The 12,328-nt window shown below is 35.2% G+C and overlaps 1 non-coding gene across 1 annotated transcript; it reads right to left on the reverse strand.

The window, feature by feature from the left end:
• Positions 1–3,789: 3,789 nt before the first annotated feature.
• Positions 3,790–3,863, reverse strand: TRNAS-ACU (transfer RNA serine (anticodon ACU)). Its single transcript has one exon. It is a non-coding gene; the product is annotated as a tRNA-Ser (tRNA).
• Between the last annotated feature and the right edge of the window lie 8,465 nt (positions 3,864–12,328).

Consider the following 12,328-nt stretch of genomic DNA (forward strand, 5'->3'; position numbering starts at 1 on the left):
AAGGCCAGGTACCCTACACCATTACAGGGGGTATGAAATTTTGACTTGTCTACTTAAAGATCACCAAAATCTGATCACAAGGTCAATTACGTCCCTGAGTGGGATTGAACCACCAACCTTTTGGTTAATAGCCGAACACACTAACCGATTGCGCCACAGAGACACTTTGCAAAAAGTACATACTGACAAAGGCTAATAAGCATTTATCTAGAACGTTTCCTAGAAAAACTTTAAAAAGTCAATAATCTGGAGAGTTTTTGTAAGATGTTTCTTCCATCAACCAACGAAGAAACACATTGGTACTTTTCCATGATGAGTGAGTGCTTCAGGTTCTCTTGCACTTACATGTGCAGCAGAGTACTGCAATGGAAGCATGCTGGGCCCATAACCCAGAGGTAGGCAGATTGAAACTATCCTCTGCTATATGCATTTTTTTTTTGTTAATTAAAGTAATCCAAAACTGGGATTGATATTTTGGTTCTTTTATTTTTACTTAAAGTACAATAACTTTTACCATTTTAATTTGTTTTAATAGTATATTGCCAGTATTGTTTTCTTTCAAAAATCCACTTAATTTTCTTTACCCTATTATTAAAATGGTAATTGACAAAAACAAACTACATTGTCACCAGAAGAGCAATACAAAATGTACAAGTAATATATTAAAATCATCTTTCCAGCTTGAATTTCAATGATGCATTGGGGCAACGATTTTGTGAGAAACATCTTCACCCTTAAATAAAGATTTTCTTAATTCCTTACCTGTGTGCTAATTAGATATCACCTTGTTTTCACATTAAACAGACTTCCACATGAGAAAGCAGCAAGGATACAGTGGCGTTAATGTTTCCTGGTGTCAACCTGTATTATTTCAGTAGACATTGAAATGAGGATGCATCTTGCTGCCTTTCCAATGAAGCAAGTTTAATTTAGTAATAGGTGAAAAACCATCCCTACAAAGGTGTTAATCAGAGACTTGGCTTTGTGGACACTTTTCAAAGAACAAATTTGTTAGCATAAAAATAAAGCCAGAAAATGAAGAGCTGTTTAATCACTCAATTGGATTTTTTTTTTGCCAGCATATTTCTTTTTCTCTGCAACCCACTGCTAAATTGTGCTTCCTAGCTTTTTTTATAAAATCACTGAATCAAATCTAATTACATCAGAGAAGGCCAGGTACCCTACACCATAACAGGGGGTTTGAAATTTTGACTTGTCTACTTAAAGATCACCAAAATCTGATAACAAGGTCAATTACATCCCTGGTTGGGATTGAACCACCAACCTTTTGGTTAGTAGCCGGACACACTAACCGATTGCGCCACAGAGACACTTTGCAAAAAGTACATACTGACAAAGTCTAATAAGCATACATCTAGAACGTTTCCTAGAAAAACTTTAAAAAGTCAATAATCTGGAGAGTTTTTGTAAGATGTTTCTTCCATCAACCAATGAAGAAACACATTGGTACTTTCCCATGATGAGTGAGTGCTTCAGGATCTCTTGCACTTACATGTGCAGCAGAGTACTGCAATGGAAGCATGCTGGGCCCATAACCCAAAGGTAGGCAGATTGAAACTATCCTTTGCTATATGCATTTTTTTTTGTTAATTTAAGTAATCAAAACTGGGATTGATATTTTTGCCCTTTTATTTTTACTTAAAGTACAATAACTTTTACCATTTTAATTTGTTTTAATAGTATATTGACAGTATAGTTTTCTTTAAAAAATCCACTTAATTTTCTTTACCCTATAATTAAAAGGGTAATTGACAAAAACAAACTACATTGTCACCAGAAGAGCAATACAAAATGTACAAGTGATATATTAAAATCATCTTTCCAGCTTGAATTTCAATGATGCATTGGGGCAACGATTTTGTGAGAAACATCTTCACCCTTAAATAAAGATTTTCTTAATTCCTTACCTGTGTGCTAATTAGATATCACCTTGTTTTCACATTAAACAGACTTCTACATGAGAAAGCAGCAAGGATGCAGTGGCGTTAATGTTTCCTGGTGTCAACCTGTATTATTTCAGTAGACATTGAAATGAGGATGCATCTTGCTGCCTTTCCAATGAAGCAAGTTTAATTTAGTAATAGGTGAAAAACCATCCCTACAAAGGTGTTAATCAGAGACTTGGCTTTGTGGACACTTTTCAGAGAACAAATTTGTTAGCATAAAAATAAAGCCAGAAAATGAAGAGCTGTTTAATCACTCAATTGGATTTTTTTTGCCAGCATATTTCTTTTTCTCTGCAACCCACTGCTAAATTGTGCTTCCTAGCTGTTTTTATTAAATCACTGAATCAAATCTAACTCTGATTACATCAGAAAAGGCCAGGTACCCTACACCATAACAGGGGGTTTGAAATTTTGACTTGTCTACTTAAAGATCACCAAAATCTGATAACAAGGTCAATTACGTCCCTGGTTGGGATTGAACCACCAACCTTTTGGTTAGTAGCCAGACACACTAACCGATTGCGCCACAGAGACACTTTGCAAAAAGTACATACTGACAAAGTCTAATAAGCATACATCTCGAACATTTCCTAGAAAAACTTTAAAAAGTCAATAATCTGGAGAGTTTTTGTAAAATGTTTCTTCCATCAACCAACGAAGAAACACATTGGTACTTTCCCATGATGAGTGAGTGCTTCAGGATCTCTTGCACTTACATGTGCAGCAGAGTACTGCAATGGAAGCATGCTGGGCCCATAACCCAGAGGTAGGCAGATTGAAACTATCCTTTGCTATATGCATTTTTTTTGTTAATTAAAGTAATCAAAACTGGGATTGATATTTTTGCTCTTTTATTTTTACTTGAAGTACAATAACTTTTACCATTTTAATTTGTTTGAATAGTATATTGACAGTATAGTTTTCTTTAAAAAATCCACTTAATTTTCTTTACCCTATTATTAAAAGGGTAATTGACAAAAACAAACTACATTGTCACCAGAAGAGCAATACAAAATGTATAAGTGATATATTAAAATCATCTTTCCAGCTTGAATTTCAATGATGCATTGGGGCAACGATTTTGTGAGAAACATCTTCACCCTTAAATAAAGATTTTATTAATTCCTTACCTGTGTGCTAATTAGATATCACCTTGTTTTCACATTAAACAGACTTCCACATGAGAAAGCAGCAAGGATGCAGTGGCGTTAATGTTTCCTGGTGTCAACCTGTATTATTTCAGTAGAAATTGAAATGAGGATGCATCTTGCTGCCTTTCCAATGAAGCAAGTTTAATTTAGTAATAGGTGAAAAACCATCCCTACAAAGGTGTTAATCAGAGACTTGGCTTTGTGGACACTTTTCAGAGAACAAATTTGTTAGCATAAAAATAAAGCCAGAAAATGAAGAGCTGTTTAATCACTCAATTGGATTTTTTTTGCCAGCATATTTCTTTTTCTCTGCAACCCACTGCTAAATTGTGCTTCCTATCTGTTTTTATAAAATCACTGAATCAAATCTAACTCTGATTACATCAGAGAAGGCCAGGTACCCTACACCAGTGTTTCCCAACCACGGTCCTCAAGGCACACTAACAGTCCTGGTTTTAGTGATATCCAGGCTTGAACACAGGTGACTTAATTAGTAGCTCAGTTATTTTGAATTAACCATCTGTGCTGAAGCCTGGATATCACTAAAACCTGCACTGTTGGTGTGCCTTGAGGACCGCGGTTGGGAATGCCTGCCCTACACCATAACAGGGGGTTTGAAATTTTGACTTGTCTACTTAAAGATCACCAAAATCTGATAACAAGGTCAATTACGTCCCTAGGTGGGATTGAACCACCAACCTTTTGGTTAGTAGCCAGACACACTAACCGATTGCGCCACAGAGACACTTTGCAAAAAGTACATACTGACAAAGGCTAATAAGCATACATCTAGAACGTTTCCTAGAAAAACTTTAAAAAGTCAATAATCTGGAGAGTTTTTGTAAGATGTTTCTTCCATCAACCAACGAAGAAACACATTGGTACTTTCCCATGATGAGTGAGTGCTTCAGGATCTCTTGCACTTACATGTGCAGCAGAGTACTGCAATGGAAGCATGCTGGGCCCATAACCCAGAGGTAGGCAGATTGAAACTATCCTTTGCTATATGCATTTTTTTTTTGTTAATTTAAGTAATCAAAACTGGGATTGATATTTTTGCTCTTTTATTTTTACTTAAAGTACAATAACTTTTACCATTTTAATTTGTTTTAATAGTATATTGACAGTATAGTTTTCTTTAAAAAATCCACTTAATTTTCTTTACCCTATTATTAAAATGGTAATTGACAAAAACAAACTACATTGTCACCAGAAGAGCAATACAAAATGTACAAGTGATATATTAAAATCATCTTTCCAGCTTGAATTTCAATGATGCATTGGGGGCAACGATTTTGTGAGAAACATCTTCACCCTTAAATAAAGATTTTCTTAATTCCTTACCTGTATGCTAATTAGATATCACCTTGTTTTCACATTAAACAGACTTCTACATGAGAAAGCAGCAAGGATGCAGTGGCGTTAATGTTTCCTGGTGTCAACCTGTATTATTTCAGTAGACATTGAAATGAGGATGCATCTTGCTGCCTTTCCAATGAAGCAAGTTTAATTTAGTAATAGGTTAATAAACCATCCCTACAAAGGTGTTAATCAGAGACTTGGCTTTGTGGACACTTTTCAGAGAACAAATTTGTTAGCATAAAAATAAAGCCAGAAAATGAAGAGCTGTTTAATCACTCAATTGGATTTTTTTTGCCAGCATATTTCTTTTTCTCTGCAACCCACTGCTAAATTGTGCTTCCTATCTGTTTTTATAAAATCAATGAATCAAATCTAACTCTGATTACATCAGAGAAGGCCAGGTACCCTACACCATAACAGGGGGTTTGAAATTTTGACTTGTCTACTTAAAGATCACCAAAATCGGATAACAAGGTCAATTACGTCCTTGGGTGGGATTGAACCACCAACCTTTTGGTTAGTAGCCGGACACACTAACCGATTGCGCCACAGAGACACTTTGCAAAAACTACATACTGAGAAAGGCTAATAAGCATACATCTAGAACGTTTCCTAGAAAAACTTTAAAAAGTCAATAATCTGGAGAGTTTTTGTAAGATGTTTCTTCCATCAACCAACGAAGAAACACATTGGTACTTTCCCATGATGACTGAGTGCTTCAGGATCTCTTGCACTTACATGTGCAGCAGAGTACTGCAATGGAAGCATGCTGGGCCCATAACCCAGAGGTAGGCAGATTGAAACTATCCTTTGCTATATGCATTTTTTTTTGTTAATTTAAGTAATCAAAACTGGGATTGATATTTTTGCTCTTTTATTTTTACTTAAAGTACAATAACTTTTACCATTTTAATTTGTTTTAATAGTATATTGACAGTATAGTTTTCTTTAAAAAATCCACTTAATTTTCTTTACCCTATTATTAAAATGGTAATTGACAAAAACAAACTACATTGTCACCAGAAGAGCAATACAAAATGTACAAGTGATATATTAAAATCATCTTTCCAGCTTGAATTTCAATGATGCATTGGGGCAACGATTTTGTGAGAAACATTTTCACCCTTAAATAAAGATTTTCTTAATTCCTTACCTGTGTGCTAATTAGATATCACCTTGTTTTCACATTAAACAGACTTCCACATGAGAAAGCAGCAAGGATGCAGTGGCGTTAATGTTTCCTGGTGTCAACCTGTATTATTTCAGTAGACATTGAAATGAGGATGCATCTTGCTGCCTTTCCAATGAAGCAAGTTTAATTTAGTAATAGGTGAAAAACCATCCTTACAAAGGTGTTAATCAGAGACTTGGCTTTGTGGACACTTTTCAGAGAACAAATTTGTTAGCATAAAAATAAAGCCAGAAAATGAAGAGCTGTTTAATCACTCAATTGGATTTTTTTGCCAGCATATTTCTTTTTCTCTGCAACCCACTGCTAAATTGTGCTTCCTAGCTGTTTTTATAAAATCACTGAATCAAATCTAACTCTGATTACATCAGAGAAGGCCAGGTACCCTACACCATAAGAGGGGGTTTGAAATTTTGACTTGTCTACTTAAAGATCACCAAAATCTGATAACAAGGTCAATTACATCCCTGGGTTGGATTGAACCACCAACCTTTTGGTTAATAACCATACACACTAACTGATTGCGCCACAGTGACACTTTGCAAAAGTATATACTGACAAAGGCTAATAAGCATTCATCTAAAACGTTTCCTAGAAAAACTTTAAAAAGTCAATAATCTGGAGAGTTTTTGTAAGATGTTTCTTCCATCAACCAACGAAGAAACACATTGGTACTTTCCCAGGATGAGTGAGTGCTTCAGGTTCTATTGCACTTACATGTGCAGCAGAGTACAGCAATGGAAGCATGCTGGGCACATAACCCAGAGGTAGGCAGATTGAAACTATCCTCTGCTATATGCATTTTTTTTGTTAATTAAAGTAATCCAAAACTGGGATTGATATGTTGGCTCTTTTATTTTTACTTACAGTACAATAACTTTTACCATTTTAATTTGTTTTAATAGTATATTGACAGTATTGTTTTCTTTCAAAAATCCACTTAATTTTCTTTACCCTGTTATTAAAATGGTAATTGACAAAAACAAACTACATTGTCACCAGAAGAGCAATACAAAATGTACAAGTGATATATTAAAATCATCTTTCCAGCTTGAATTTCAATGATGCATTGGGGCAACGATTTTGTGAGAAACATTTTCACCCTTAAATAAAGATTTTCTTAATTCCTTACCTGTGTGCTAATTAGATATCACCTTGTTTTCACATTAAACAGACTTCCACATGAGAAAGCAGCAAGGATGCAGTGGCGTTAATGTTTCCTGGTGTCAACCTGTATTATTTCAGTAGACATTGAAATGAGGATGCATCTTGCTGCCTTTCCAATGAAGCAAGTTTAATTTAGTAATAGGTTAAAAACCATCCTTACAAAGGTGTTAATCAGAGACTTGGCTTTGTGGACACTTTTCAGAGAACAAATTTGTTAGCATAAAAATAAAGCCAGAAAATTAAGAGCTGTTTAATCACTCAATTGGATTTTTTTTGCCAGCATATTTCTTTTTCTCTGCAACCCACTGCTAAATTGTGCTTCCTAGCTGTTTTTATAAAATCACTGAATCAAATCTAACTCTGATTACATCAGAGAAGGCCAGGTACCCTACACCAGAACAGGGGGTTTGAAATTTTGACTTGTCTACTTAAAGATCACCAAAATCTGATAACAAGGTCAATTACATCCCTGGGTGGGATTGAACCACCAACCTTTTGGTTAATAGCCGGACATACTAACCGATTGCGCCACAGAGACACTTTGCAAAAAGTACGTACTGACAAAGTCTAATAAGCATACATCTAGAACGTTTCCTAGGAAAACTTTAAAAAGTCAATAATCTGGAGAGTTTTTGTAAGATGTTTCTTCCATCAACCAATGAAGAAACACATTGGTACTTTCATATGATGAGTGAGTGCTTTAGGATCTCTTGCACTTACATGTGCAGCAGAGTACTGCAATGGAAGCATGCTGGGCCCATAACCCAGAGGTAGGCAGATTAAAACTATCCTCTGCTATATGCATTTTTTTTTGTTAAAGTAATCCAAAACTGGGATTGATATTTTTGCTCTTTTATTTTTCATTAAAGTACAATAACTTTTACCATTTTAATTTGTTTTAATAGTATATTGAAAGTATTGTTTTCTTTTAAAAATCCACTTAATTTTCATTGGTTGATGGAAGAAACATCTTACAAAAACTCTCCAGATTATTGACTTTTTAAAGTTTTTCTAGGAAACGTTCTAGATGTATGCTTATTAGACTTTGTCATTATGTACTTTTTGCAAAGTGTCTCTGTGGCGCAATCGGTTAGTGTTTCCAGCTACTAACCAAAAGGTTGGTGGTTCAATCCCAACCAGGGACGTAATTGACCTTGTTATCAGATTTTGGTGATCTTTAAGTAGACAAGTCAAAATTTCAAACCCCCTGTTATGGTGTAGGGTACCTGGCCTTCTCTGATGTAATCAGAGTTAGATTTGATTCAGTGATTTTATAAAAACAGCTAGGAAGCACAATTTAGCAGTGGGTTGCAGAGAAAAAGAAATATGCTGGCAAAAAAAATCCAATTGAGTGATTAAACAGCTCTTCATTTTCTGGCTTTATTTTTATGCTAACAAATTTGTTCTTTGAAAAGTGTCCACAAAGCCAAGTCTCTGATTAACACCTTTGTAGGGATGGTTTTTCACCTATTACTAAATGAAACTTGCTTCATTGGAAAGGCAGCAAGATGCATCCTCATTTCAATGTCTACTGAAATAATACAGGTTGACACCAGGAAACATTAACGCCACTGTATCCTTGCTGCTTTCTCATGTGGAAGTCTGTTTAATGTGAAAACAAGGTGATATCTAATTAGCACACAGGTAAGGAATTAAGAAAATCTTTATTTAAGGGTGAAGATGTTTCTCACAAAATCGTTGCCCCAATGCATCATTGAAATTCAAGCTGGAAAGATGATTTTAATATATCACTTGTACATTTTGTATTGATCTTCTGGTGACAATGTAGTTTGTTTTTGTCTATTACCATTTTAATAATAGGGTAAAGAAAATTAAGTGGATTTTTGAAAGAAAACAATACTGTCAATATACTATTAAAACAAATTAAAATGGTAAAAGTTATTGTACTTTAAGTAAAAATAAAAGAGCCAACATATCAATCCCAGTTTTGGATTACTTTAATTAACAAAAAAAAATGCCTATAGCAGAGGATAGTTTCAATCTGCCTACCGCTGGGTTATGGGCCCAACATGCTTCCATTGCTGTACTCTGCTGCACATGTAAGTGCAAGAGATCCTGAAGCACTCACTCATCATGGGAAAGTACCAATGTGTTTCTTCGTTGGTTGATGGAAGAAACATCTTACAAAAACTCTCCAGATTATTGACTTTTTAAAGTTTTTCTAGGAAATGTTTTAGATGAATGCTTATTAGCCTTTGTCAGTATGGACTTTTGCAAAGTGTCTCTGTGGCGCAATCAGTTAGTGTGCACGGCTATTAACCAAAAGGTTGGTGGTTCAATCCCACCCAGGGACATAATTGACCTTGTTATCAGATTTTGGTGATCTTTAAGTAGACAAGTCAAAATTTCAAACCCCCTGTTTTGGTGTAGGGTACCTGGCCTTCTCTGATGTGGTTAGATTTGATTCAGTGATTTTATAAAAACAGCTAGGAAGCACAATTTAGCAGTGGGTTGCAGAGAAAAAGAAATATGCTGGCAAAAAAATCCAATTGAGTGATTAAACAGCTCTTCATTTTCTGGCTTTATTTTTATGCTAACAAATTTGTTCTCTGAAAAGTGTCCACAAAGCCAAGTCTCTGATTAACACCTTTGTAAGGATGGTTTTTCACCTATTACTAAATTAAACTTGCTTCATTGGAAAGGCAGCAAGATGCATCCTCATTTCAATGTCTACTGAAATAATACAGGTTGACACCAGGAAACATTAACGCCACTGCATCCTTGCTGCTTTCTCATGTGGAAGTCTGTTTAATGTGAAAACAAGGTGATATCTAATTAGCACACAGGTAAGGAATTAAGAAAATCTTTATTTAAGGGTGAAAATGTTTCTCACAAAATCGTTGCCCCAATGCATCATTGAAATTCAAGCTGGAAAGATGATTTTAATATATCACTTGTACATTTTGTATTGCTCTTCTGGTGACAATGTAGTTTGTTTTTGTCAATTACCATTTTAATAATAGGGTAAAGAAAATTAAGTGGATTTTTTAAAGAAAACTATACTGTCAATATACTATTAAAACAAATTAAAATGGTAAAAGTTATTGTACTTTAAGTAAAAATAAAAGAGCAAAAATATCAATCCCAGTTTTGGATTACTTTAATTAACAAAAAAAAATGCATATAGCAGAGGATAGTTTCAATCTGCCTACCGCTGGGTTATGAGCCCAGCATGCTTCCATTGCTGTACTCTGCTGCACATGTAAGTGCAAGAGATCCTGAAGCACTCACTCATCATGGGAAAGTACCAATGTGTTTCTTCGTTGGTTGATGGAAGAAACATCTTACAAAAACTCTCCAGATTATTGACTTTTTAAAGTTTTTCTAGGAAACGTTTTAGATGACTGCTTATTAGCCTTTGTCAGTATGGACTTTTGCAAAGTGTCTCTGTGGCGCAATCAGTTAGTGTGCACGGCTATTAACCAAAAGGTTGGTGGTTCAATCCCACCCAGGGACGTAATTGACCTTGTTATCAGATTTTGGTGATCTTTACGTAGACAAGTCAAAATTTCAAACCCCCTGTTCTGGTGTAGGGTACCTGGCCTTCTCTGATGTAATCAGAGTTAGATTTGATTCAGTGATTTTATAAAAACAGCTAGGAAGCACAATTTAGCAGTGGGTTGCAGAGAAAAAGAAATATGCTGGCAAAAAAAATCCAATTGATGCAGTACTCTGCTGCACATGTAAGTGCAAGAGATCCTGAAGCACTCACTCATCATGGGAAAGTACCAATGTGTTTCTTCGTTGGTTGATGGAAGAAACATCTCACAAAAACTCTCCAGATTATTGACTTTTTAAAGTTTTTCTAGGAAACGTTTTAGATGAATGCTTATTAGCCTTTGTCAGTATGTAATTTTGCAAAGTGTCTCTGTGGCGCAATCAGTTAGTGTGTACGGCTATTAACCAAAAGGTTGGTGGTTCAATCCCACTAAGGGACGTAATTGACCTTGTTATCAGATTTTGGTGATCTTTAAGTAGACAAGTCAAAATTTCAAACCCCCTCTTATGGTGTAGGGTACCTGGCCTTCTCTGATGTAATCAGAGTTAGATTTGATTCAGTGATTTTCTAAAAACAGCTAGGAAGCACAATTTAGCAGTGGGTTGCAGAGAAAAAGAAATATGCTGGCAAAAAAATCCAATTGAGTGATTAAACAGCTCTTAATTTTCTGGCTTTATTTTTATGCTAACAAATTTGTTCTCTGAAAAGTGTCCACAAAGCCAAGTCTCTGATTAACACCTTTGTAGGGATGGTTTTTCACCTATTACTAAATTAAATTTGCTTCATTGGAAAGGCAGCAAGATGCATCCTCATTTCAATGTCTACTGAAATAATACGGGTTGACACCAGGAAACATTAACGCCACTGCATCCTTGCTGCATTCTCATGTGGAAGTCTGTTTAATGTGAAAACAAGGTGATATCTAATTAGCACACAGGTAAGGAATTAAGAAAATCTTTATTTAAGGATGAAGATGTTTCTCACAAAATCGTTGCCCCAATGCATCATTGAAATTCAAGCTGGAAAGATGATTTTAATATATCACTTGTACATTTTGTATTGCTCTTCTGGTGACAATGTAGTTTTTTTTTGTCAATTACCCTTTTAATAATAGGGTAAAGAAAATTAAGTGGATTTTTTAAAGAAAACTATACTGTCAATATACTATTAAAACAAATTAAAATGGTAAAAGTTATTGTACTTTAAGTAAAAATAAAAGAGCCAACATATCAATCCCAGTTTTGGATTACTTTAATTAACAAAAAAAATGCATATAGCAGAGGATAGTTTTAATCTGCCTACCTCTGGGTTATGGGCCCAGCATGCTTCCATTGCAGTACTCTGCTGCACATGTAAGTGCAAGAGATCCTGAAGCACTCACTCATCATGGGAAAGTACCAATGTGTTTCTTCGTTGGTGGATGGAAGAAACATCTTACAAAAACTCTCCAGATTATTGACTTTTTAAAGTTTTTCTAGGAAACGTTTTAGATGAATGCTTATTAGCCTTTGTCAGTATGGACTTTTGTAAAGTGTCTCTGTGGCGCGATCAGTTAGTGTACACGGCTATTAACCAAAAGGTTGGTGGTTCAATCCCACCCAGGGACGTAATTGACCTTGTTATCAGATTTTGGTGATCTTTAAGTAGACAAGTCAAAATTTCAAACCCCCTGTTCTGGTGTAGGGTACCTGGCCTTCTCTGATGTAATCAGAGTTAGATTTGATTCAGTGATTTTATAAAAACAGTTAGGAAGCACAATTTAGCAGTGGGTTGCAGAGAAAAAGAAATATGCTGGCAAAAAAAATCCAATTGAGTGATTAAACAGCTCTTAATTTTCTGGCTTTATTTTTATGCTAACAAATTTGTTCTCTGAAAAGTGTCCACAAAGCCAAGTCTCTGATTAACACCTTTGTAAGGATGGTTTTTAACCTATTACTAAATTAAACTTGCTTCATTGGAAAGGCAGCAAGAT

This window comes from Pseudophryne corroboree, chromosome 3, assembly GCF_028390025.1.
Source record: "Pseudophryne corroboree isolate aPseCor3 chromosome 3, aPseCor3.hap2, whole genome shotgun sequence".
Taxonomy (NCBI): Eukaryota; Metazoa; Chordata; class Amphibia; order Anura; family Myobatrachidae; genus Pseudophryne; species Pseudophryne corroboree.